The sequence below is a fragment of the Lutra lutra genome, chromosome 9, assembly GCF_902655055.1.
Source record: "Lutra lutra chromosome 9, mLutLut1.2, whole genome shotgun sequence".
Classification (NCBI taxonomy): Eukaryota; Metazoa; Chordata; class Mammalia; order Carnivora; family Mustelidae; genus Lutra; species Lutra lutra.
The window spans coordinates 129,344,787-129,356,228 of NC_062286.1; positions in this window are offsets into that span (position 1 = coordinate 129,344,787).

Below are 11,442 nucleotides of genomic sequence, written 5' to 3' on the forward strand. Positions count from 1 at the left end.
CCTTTGGTCGGGAAGGAATAACCACTTTCACTCAATCAAGCTCCAAGTGCTCCTTCTCCCTGAAGGTTAAGACAAAGCCCCACTCCTGAAGGCTGTTTAGCTGGGTCCCTGAGTCCTTGTGCCTTTTCTTTATTCTGAGCCTGAGGGCACTAACCAGTGTTCTGTTAGGCCTTAGTCCCTTGCTTGGCCTTGGTTTTTGCTGTATCACATTCTGGAACCTTTCCATGAGGTCTACAGTTGATAAGTGTGATGTGCTGACTCATCCCATCTAAATGAGAATATCTCTGGACCAGGAAGAGGCACAGATTTGAATACATTGTAGGGACTTTACAACCTCCTCATCCAAGGGAAGTTATATTTTTAAAATGATCTTTGAGATACCAATGGTAGAAATTCAGTATGCGAACAGTATGGGCTGGAAAACTTGCCGGGAATGAGCAGACATTTTAGGATATAAATAATATTACCCAGGTAAAACCACCAGGCTGACAAAACAGGTGGGAATGAAAGGATATGGAGAGTGCAAGAAGATGAATCATTCTTGTCTTGTTAATTTTGGCCATTCTAACTGGTGTAAAGTGGTATCTCAATGTGGTTTTGATTTGAATTTTCTTGATGGCTAATGATGATGAACATTTTTTTTCATGTGTCTGTTAGCCATTTGTATGTCTATTTATGTCTTCTGCCCATTTTTTATGTGATTATCTGTTTTTTGAGTGTTAAGTTTGAGGAGTTCTTAACAAGACAAGAAATAACAAGTGTTGGAGAGGATGTGGAGAAAGGGGAACCCTCTCACACTGTTGATGGGAATACAAGTTGGTGCAGCCACTTTAGAAAACAGTGTGAAGATTACTTAAGAAATTAAAAATAGAGCTACCTTATGACCCTGAAATTGCACTATTGAGTATTTACCCCAAAGATACAGATGTAGTGAAAAGAAGGGCAATCTGTACCCCAATGTTCATAGCAGCAATGGTCACAGTCACCAAAATGTGGAAATAACCAAAAAAAATTAAAAAATAAAAAATAAATTAAAAAAAATGTGGAAATAACCAAGATGCCCTTCAACAGATGAATGGATAAAGAAGATATGGTCCATATATACAATGGAATATTACGTCTCCATCAGAAAGGATGAATTCCCAACTTTTGTATCAACATGGACGGGACTGGAAGAGATTATGCTGAGTGAAATAAGTCAAGCAGAGAGAGTCAACTATCATATGGTTTCACTTACTTGTGGAGCATAAGAAATAACATGGAGGGCATTAGGAGAAGGAAAGAAAAGGTGAATTGGGGAAAATCAGATGGGGAGATGAACCTGAGAGCCTGTGAACTCTGAGAAATAAATTGAGAGTTTGGAGGGGAGGGTTTTGGGGGGTTGGGGGAGCCTGGTGGTGGGTATTAAGGAGAGCACGTATTGCATGGAGCCCTAGGTGTGGTGCATAAACAATGAATCTTGGAACACTGAAAAAATTAAATTAAATTTAAAAAAAAAACCAGATGAATCATTCTGGGAACTCAGAGTGCCCACCCTGAGGGCAGGAATGCCTTGTTTAATGCTGGATGTGGGGGTGCTTGTTCCATTGGAGAGTGGTATGAAGGCCAGGGTCTTGGGTCTTGTTGAGGAGTTTGGCTTTGCATAAACACACAGTTCAGAGACTGCCATGAGTTCACCATATCCTGCTTTCTGTTGACCTTGGGCATACAGCTAGACTGTATTTTCCAGTTTTCTTTGTAAATAAGAGGACCCTATGACTACATTAGGGCAAATAGAATGTGGATGGAAAGAGAGCTCCACCTCTAGGCCTGGATATTAAAACACTTCTGTAGGAGCCTTCATGCTGCCCATTATTCTCCCGTCTGCTGGCTGGATGCAGTCGAGTACCTGAGAGATGATAGAGTTATAGATAGAAGGATTTAGAGTCCTTGAATCATGCATGGTATGGAGGTTGTTCACCAGCCACTTGCAATGTAGTGTATTTGAGTGAGAATAAACTTTTGCTCTGTTTGCTGAGATTTTTATAAATCTCTGCATTTTTGCTACAGGTATGAGTCTATTGACTAATATATAAGTCTAACAGGGAAGGAAGAGTTGGATAGGAACAACTGTTGGTGATCATAAAGACAGAAGGAAACCACAGGAGTGAAGTAAAAAACAGTGCAGAGCCCTCAGGTTGGTTATCAGTTTATTTGGCAGAGACTTGAGCCTTCTCAGGATAGAGGAATCAAGGGGAGAATGGAAGTGTCTTCAGCCAGGCAAGTGAATAATCCAACAGGGATCCAGGGAGCACTCTTCTTAGAATACACAGTCATCCTCTAACCCACACCAGTGGTGTGCTAGCTAGAACCTAGGAGTTTAACATGGATTTAAAGGGTTCTCTGGAAGAGACAAGTCAAGGGGTTAAAATCATGGATCTCTGAGGACATCCATTCCCAAACTTAATAGCACCCCAACCCCTGTCAATGGGAAGAGAAATTCTTGTAAGATCAGGTGTTACCCATTTTAAGCAAATTTTCCCAAGAGATTTGCCAATTTGGCAGATAGGTAGAGGTGGGGTCTCTTTGGGCCTGCTTGGGATAAGGAGCCAAAGGAGATACCAGACCAAGGAGGCAACAGTCAGGGCCTTGAACAAAGGAGGGATGAACAAACTGATGGGTGACCCTTTGGGGAAACTGAGTGAAAATGAAGAAAAGTGGAGCCCCACACATTGGTGTCTTGGGTTTTTTGCCTTGAATGGCAGCTAGGTATGGAGATAAGAGGACATTGCCTTATGCTGCCTGTTTCTTTGACCAGGATTTGGGTATATCTATTCCATGTCACAGCTTCGGAATGAGGGTGGCCAGCAGTAAGGAAGTATGTTCGTGTGCGACCTTCCCAATCTAGCCAACTCACCTATTGTCCAAGCAAATGTTTCCACAGAAGGTCCAACAGCATGTATGATTGAGAGATAAACACTCCAGTAATTTAGTGCACCTCTTCGCACAATACTTTAATGGAGGCTGTACCCAGCACTGCTCAGTGACTGTTCTTCCAACTGGAACTGAGATGGTAGATGGTAGATGATGGTAGGTGGTAGATCCATCCACCCATGACTTAGAGAAGAAACCCATCTCAAACTTAACAATCCCTGAGCTCTGAAACCTGAGCTCAAAGTCACAAACAAAACATTTGTCTGCATTTTAAGGAAATCCTTTCCTTGAATTCTAGCTGTCTTTTCACAGGAAACTGTTCTTGCATCACATGTCTTCCCTCTTTCCACATGTCCCCACAGAATTGCAGGCCTTTGGGCCCTCCCAACCTCCCTGAAGATAGGGCCCAGGGACAACCTCGCCATCTATGACATCATCCCACATCTATTCTCACTGGACTTGGGATTTCAGGGATGGCAATATTGTCTAGCTCCACTTTCTATAACCAATTTACAGAATGGAAAACTCAGCGGGGGGAGAATGGGTACCTATTTTTCCTCTTGTCGGCTTGCTTCCATGCTCATACCACTAAGCACTCAGCCTCTCCCCAAATTCCATCTTTTTTTACTGGCCCACAATGCTCTCTTCATTATCTCAGTTTTATCATCTGAGATGATAAAACTTTGACTCCTAAGGATTCCTTTTATTATTATTATTGTGTTATGTTAGTCACCATACAGTACATCATTAGTTTTTGATGTAGTGTTCTATGATTCATAGTTTGCATATAAAACCCAGTTCTCCATGCAATCTGTGCCCCCCTTAATACCCACCACCAGGCTCATCCATCCCCCCACCTACTCCCTTCTAAAACTCTCTGTTTGTTTCCTGGAGACCACATTCTCTCATGGTTCATCTCCCACTCTAATTTCTCCCCCTTCATTTTTCCCTTCTCCTAAGGTTCTCCATGTTTTCTTAATGTTCCACAAATAAGTGAAACCATATGATAATTTACTTTTTCTGTTTGACTTATTTCACTTAGCATAATCTCCTCCAGTCCCATCCAAGTTGATGCCCTTTTTTGTCTTTTCCATTTTTTCATATTCTAAAAGAGACTTCCCTTCCAAGTAAATAATATTTCTCTTTTGGTATTCATCAAAGGCACAGAATGAAAATGGCACAAATGAAAATATGGGCTCAGAGGAAAGCTCTGTGTTGGTGTTTCCCCTGCCTAAGGTAGTCTAACATTAGAAAATATCACTTCTTGCTAGCTTATGGGATGGACTTATAGACTAAACTATGTTCCCTTTCCATATACCCATTATCACTTTCAGCTCAGACTGGGAGCTGGAAAGGCACCACATAGGGAACATCCAACCTAAATCTTTTTTGGATGTCTCTGTTTTAAGGAGGGTTGAGATCCAGGAAAGGTGGTCCCACTATCACTTACACCAGAAATCCCAGGCCTTGGTGGACCCCCCTCCTCCTGTGTCATACCACCTACAAAAAGCCTTGTTCTTGAGGACTCCCAGCACAGGCAGAAGCATCACAACCCTATAGATGAGCATGATAAGTAGGAGAACCCAGGGCTTCACAGTCATCTCTCTGTGTGTTTGGGTTAAACTTTGTCAGAAGATAGGTCTTCTCCAAATGCCACTAGAGGTAGAACAGAAATTAAGGAGGCTAGCATCAGAAAGAGAGAGAAAGTGCCTGTGAATATTGGATTATTCCTTCTCTTACTTCTTTTCACCCCCTGGCACCTAACAACATATCAAGTTAGCCATTGTCTTCCCCAAGCTATTTCCCCATCTCAAATTATATGCCACTTCCTTTGCAAAATTATATCTTTTAAAAATGCATTGCTTTTTTCTTTTTTTTAAATTTCTTTTCAGTGTGTCCAGAATTCATTGTTTATGCACCACATCCAAAAAAAGCAATAGATTTTTAGCTTTTATAATTTGTCAAAAACAACAACAACAAAAAAAGCTAAAAGGAAATAGATAAGCGTTAGGAATTCCACCACCACCACCCCCCTCCCCGGGATAACCAATGTATGTATGTCCCTTTTTGTTGTACTCATATTTATGAACTTGGAAAAATAGAATACATCAAGTGTCCTGATTTGTTTACTTAAGAATGTATGTAATAGGATATATAATGGAAGTGTTAGTCCAGACCCTAGGTCTGAGTACCAAAGTGATTCCAGAGTGAGTTATGTGAGATAGGTTACTCCATAGGACTTGAGAAAGTTGATGGTCAAGAACTGGTCAGGTGACTCTTAAACCTTTCATCTAAATAGATGATCCAAAGTTGAAGGAGTGGTAGACAGGGTTTTGAAGATTTTATAGGTAAAAAGATGTCAGGGAAGTGGGGAAGTTGTCTTTTCTTTCCAAGTTGACAGAAAAGACTTTGTAGGTTCTACTCATAGAGCTTACTGTGTGTGTGTCTCCAGGAATTTGTAGGGATCCTGTAGACCTGAGTCATAATTAAAGATTCTAAAGGGTAATAAACCTGGCTACAGTGGCCTTTAATACCAAAAAAGTGAGCTGCAGTTGGGGTACATCTGAATTGTAAATGGCCAGATGCCATTTTATGTCTGCAGTGAACTCTTGATCTCCCATAAAGGAGTGCAAGATGCATAAAGCGAGCTTATGATAGCATGTACTATGTGAGAACTGTCTTACTCCCACTTACTGGTTCTTCATGCCTCTGTTACCTAGGAGACAGAAACTTTTTATAGCAGATGGGGGTGAAGGAACAGAATCATGAAGAGCCCAAGTTGGAGATACTGACCACCTCAACTACAACTAGAGCTTCTAAGAGAAGGGAGAGTCCACAGTTCTGAACAATGTGTGAAGTTATGGCTAATCACATGGACCTACACATTTAATTATTATTTTTTTATTTTTTTTATTATATTATGCCAGTCACCATACAGTACATCATTAGGGTTTTTTTTTATTAATTTCTTTTCAGCGTAACAGAATTCATTGTTTATGCACCACACCCAGTGCTCCATGCCATATGTGCCCTCCATAATATCCACCACCTGGCTCCCCCAACCTCCCACCCTCCACCCCTTCAAAACCCTAACATTGTTTTTCAGAGTCCATAGTCTCTCATGGTTCATCTCCCCTTCCAATTTCCCTCATCTCCCTTCTCCTCTCCATCTCCCTATGTCCTCCTTATTATTTGTGATGCTCCACAAATAAGGGAAACCATATGATAATTGACTCTCTCTGCTTGACTTATTTCACTCAGCATAATCTCTTCTAGTCCCATCCATGTTGATACAAAAGTTGGGTATTCATCCTTTCTGATGGATGCATAATACTCCATATACATCATTAGTTTTTGATGTAGTGTTCAATGATTCATTGTTTGTGTATAACACCGAGTGCTCCATGCAATATGTGCCCTCCTTAATACCCATCACTGGGCTGACCCATCCCTACCCCCCCCCAAAAACCCTCAGTTTGTTTCCTGAAGTCCATAGTCTCTCATGGTTCATCTCCCACTCCGATTTCCCCTCCTTCATTTTTCCCTTCCTTCTCCTAATTTCCTCCATGCACATTTAATTATTAAGTTGAGATGTTTTGTGACTGGAGTCACACAAAATTTGGGGACTTACCTAAGTTTTCCTGATGAGGCAAGGAAACAACCCATTTAAATTAGCCCATCTAAATAAAGTATACAGGTAGGAGAGACAAAGTAATAGGATCACATCATACAAATCATGCCAACAATTCAACTACCAACATCACAATCATTCCCCCCCATATCATGAAGACTCAAATATTTCCAATTTCTTTTTGTTATAAAAATGTCCTGATGAACCTCTTTATAACTATATCTTTGGCATATGCCTTATTATTTGTATGTATGAGTTAATAGAGAAAGATTGCTGAGCAAAAGATGTTGTCTATTTTAGACTTTGGAAAACATCTGCCACATTTTCTAAGGGTTGAGTTATACTTCCACCAACAGGATATCAGATGTGTGTTACCACACATCCTGTTCTACTCAAGGTGATACAAAGGAAAATCTGCTACCACTCTGTTTGCTCTCCAGTATTTCAGTGAGGAATGACCATATGCATCAGGGTCAAATCGGCTTGAACTAGAACCCCAACACCCTCTCCCCCCAACTTTTAGCTGTGGAAACTGGGCTGATCACCTAATTCCTGGAGCCTCAGCTTCCTCATCTCTACTTCTGTATCATAGAAATAATATTCATATTCATCTCATTAGGTTACTAGGATCAAATAATCTAATGTATATGAAACACTTAGCATAGGACCCAGAACATAATATATACTCAATAAATGCTAGCTTTTAGTATTAAGCTCAGAATTTCCTCTTGTCTAGATGTTGGAAAAATATTTTCATTTAATTTTTTTAGTTTTTTTCTTTTACACTTTACATTTCAATTTGTTGAGAATTTAACCTGTGTGAGTAGAGGGGGAGTTAATTCATTTAATAAATATCTATTGGGGGACGCCTGGGTAGCTTAGTGGGTTAAAGCCTCTGCCTTCAGCTGGGGTCATGATCCCAGGGTCCTGGGATCGAGCCCCGCATCAGGCTCTCTGCTCAGCGGGGAGCCTGCTTCCTCTTCTCTCTCTGACTACCTGTGATCTCTGTCAAATAAAATAAATAAAATCTTTTTAAAAAATAAATAAATATCTATTAGGGAGTGCCTGGGTGGCACAATTGGTTAAGTGTCTGGCTTAACACTGAGCAAGGAGCCCATGTGGGGCTCAACCCCAGGACCCTGAGATCATGACCTGAGCCAAAGGCAGATGTTTAACCTACTGAACCACCCAGGCACCCCACTAGTGGCTGGTATATTGGACAGCTCAGACATACAACATTTCCATCACCCCTGAAAGTTCTAGAGAACAGCTATGCTCTAGAAGAATCAACCAAAATTCCTCAGCTCAAACACAACTGTCCTGCTAGAGATCATTTAAAAGGGGCAAAATTCTTCAAAGGGGAATTTGAAAATGCATTCTCTTTTCAGAAGAAGTGAAATTTAGAAGCTAGAAAAATGCAAGCTTTAATCATGTGAATCTTTGACAAATTGACTTTGAGCAGGTTGGATATAGGAGACCTGAGGAGAAGATTTGGAGAGAAAGCAAAGGAGGAGAGAAGCCTTTAAAATGTAAAAGATCAGATTGTGGGGGGGGTTCCATCTTAGATGTTTACCTCTGTTCTCCAACTTTCTCCATTCAGAGCTCATGTCCCTGCCAACAGGCCTCAGGATGGCTCTTGAAGGAAAAGTGTCAAGTGAAGGTATTGAGACTTCATTTACCATTGGCTAATGTTTAGTAAGAATACAACCTAATTGGTGAAGCTTCAGGCCAAAGGTGAACTACTTCTGAGCATGGTAGATTGCCAGAAATCCTATAAATCATTCACATAGTTTGCCCCAAAAAGCCAGTTTGAGATGGCAGGATACCCAGTTCTTGAGCTGGATCAGAGTGTTCTTACAATCCTCTGAAGGCAGCAATGCATAGAAACACAGAGGAGCAAAGCAGATGCTCTGTCATCCGCTTATAGGTGGGGATACGAAGTAGGAGGTAGATGGGTGAAGGTGAGAATGCACTGGGGTGGGCTGGATTCCTGGACAGTGTCTTTGCACAAAGAAGGAGGAAGACTGGTGCACACTGACAGAAACACAGTAAATCCAAAGCCATGGGTTCCATGAAGCTGTTTATATCTAAAAATATCATCCCAGAGCAATCTATACATTCAACACCATCCCGATCAAAATACCAATGGCGTTTTGCAAAGTGCTGGAAGAAACAATCCTAAAATTTGTATGGAACCAAAAAACACTCCAAATCACCAAGGAAATGTTAAAAAAGAAAAAATAAGCTGGGGACATCATGTTGCCTGATTTCAAGCTATATTACTATGCTGTGATCACCAAGACAGCATGGTACTGGCACAAAACAGACACATAGATCAATGGAACAGAATAGAAGGCCCGGATATGGACATTCAACTCTATGGTCAATTGATTTTGACAAAGCAGGAAAAAATGTCCAATAGAAAAAAGACAGTATCATCAATAAATCATGCTGGGATAATTGGACAGATATACATAGATGACTCAAACTCGACCATTTTCTTATACCATACACAAAAATAAACCCAAATGGATGAAAGACCTCAATGTGAAACAGGAATCCACCAAAATCCTAGAGGATAACATGGACAGTAACCTCTTTGATATTGGCCACAGTAACTTCTTTCAAGATATGTCTCCAAAAGCAAAGGAAACTAAAGTGAAGATGAACCTTCGGGACTTCATCAAGATGAAAAGGTTCTGCACAGCAATGGAAATACTCAACAAAACAAAGAGGCAACCCACGGAATGGAAGAAGATATTTGCAAATGACACTACAGATAAAGGGCCGGTATTCAAGATCTATAAAGAACTTCTCAAATTAAACACCCAGAAAACAAATAATCAAGTAAAAAAAAATGGACAGAAGACACGAACAGACCCTTATCCAAAGATGACATACAAATGGCTAAGAGACACATGAAAAAAATGCTCAATATAATTCAGGGAAATTCAAATCAAAACCACATTGAGATACCACCTTGCACCAGATAGAATGGCAATAATTGACAAGACAAGAAACAACAAATATTGGAGAGGTTGTGGAGATAGTGGAAACCTTTTACACTGTTGGTGGGAATGCAAGTTGGTAGAGCCACTTTGGAAAACAGTGTGGAGGTTCCTCAAAAAGTTAAAAATAGAACTACCCTATGACCCAGCAATTGAACTACTGGGTATTTATCCCAGAGATATAGATGTAGTGAAGAAAGGCCATATGCACCCCAATGTTCATGGCAGCAATGTCCACAATAGCCAAACTGTGGAAGGAGCTGAGATGTCCTTCAACAGATGAATGGATGAAGATGTGGTCCACAATGAGATACCACCTCACATTAGTCAGAATGGCTAAAATTAACAAGTCAGGAAACAACAGATGTTGGAGAGCATGCGGAGAAAGGGGAAACCTCCTACATTGTTGGTGGGAATGCAAGCTGGTGCAACCACTCTGGAAAACAGCATGGAGTTTCCTCAAAAAGTTGAAAATAGATCTACCCTATGACCCAGCAATTACACTGCTGGGTATTTACCCTAAAGATACAAATGCAGTGATCCGAAGGGGCACGTGCACCTGAATATTTATGGCAGCAATGTCCACAATAGCCAAACTATAGAAAGAACCTAGATATCCATCAACAGATGAATGGATAAAGAAGGTATACACACACATACACGATGGAATACTATGCAGCCATCAAAAGAAATGAAATCTTGCCATTTGCCATGACGTGGATGGAACTAGAGGGTATTATGCTGATCAAAATAAGTCAATCAGAGAAAGACAAATATCATATGATCTCCCTGATATGAGGAATTTGAGAGGCAGAATGGGGGCTTGGGAGGTAGAGAAGGAAAAAATGAAACAAAATGGGATCAGAAGGGAAACAAACCATAAGAGACTCTAAATCTCACAAAACAAACTGAGGGTTGCCAGGGGGAGGGTGGGGAGGAAGAGGATGGTTGGGTTATGGACATTGGGGAGGGTACGTGAAATGGTGAATGCTGTGAAGTGTGTAAGCCTGACAATTCACAGACCTGTACCCCTGGGGCAAATAATACATTATATGTTAATAAAAATAATTAATAAGAAAAAGAAGATGTGGTCCATATATACAACGGAATATTACTCAGCCATCACAAAGGATGAATACCCACCATTTGCATCAACATGGATGGACCTGGACAAGATTATGCTAAGTGAATTAAGTCAAGCAGAGAAATACAATTATCATATGGTTTAACTTACTTGTGGAACATAAGGAATAGCATGGAGGACATTAGGAGAAGGAAGGGAAAACTGAAGAGGGGATTCAGAGGGGAAGACAAACCATGAGAGACTATGGACCCTGGGAAACAAACTGAGGGTTTTAGAGGAGAGGGCGTTAGGGATGGGTTAGCCTGGTAATGGGTATTAAGGAGGGCACATATGCATGGAGCACTGGGTGTTACACACAAACAACAAATCCTAGAACACTACATCAAAACCTAATGATGTATTGTATGCTGGCTAACCTAATATAATTTTTAAAATTAAAAATAAATAAATAAAAATAAAAATATCACTCTAGATCTACGTTTTCCAGAACTTTGAGATCTGTCCAATGAAAAAAAAACTTTACTCTTAGTCCAGTTTTCTGAGTTCCTTACTTACTCTTAAAAGGTGTTTAGGATCCTGGGGATCCTCTTCTTTACACACCTCAGGTACACTAACTGAGCCAGAGAAGAGAAATATAATCATGCCCAGGCTGGGTACTACTCACCTACAGAATTCTGGGTGAATTCTTTGGTCATCTTGAGGTAGAGTTTAGGACAATGGCAAGACCCCGAGGCATCACAAAGACACAGAAGGACACTCCCCTCAGAATTCAGGATTCTGGGCTTCCCAGATAATGTTAAAGAGGA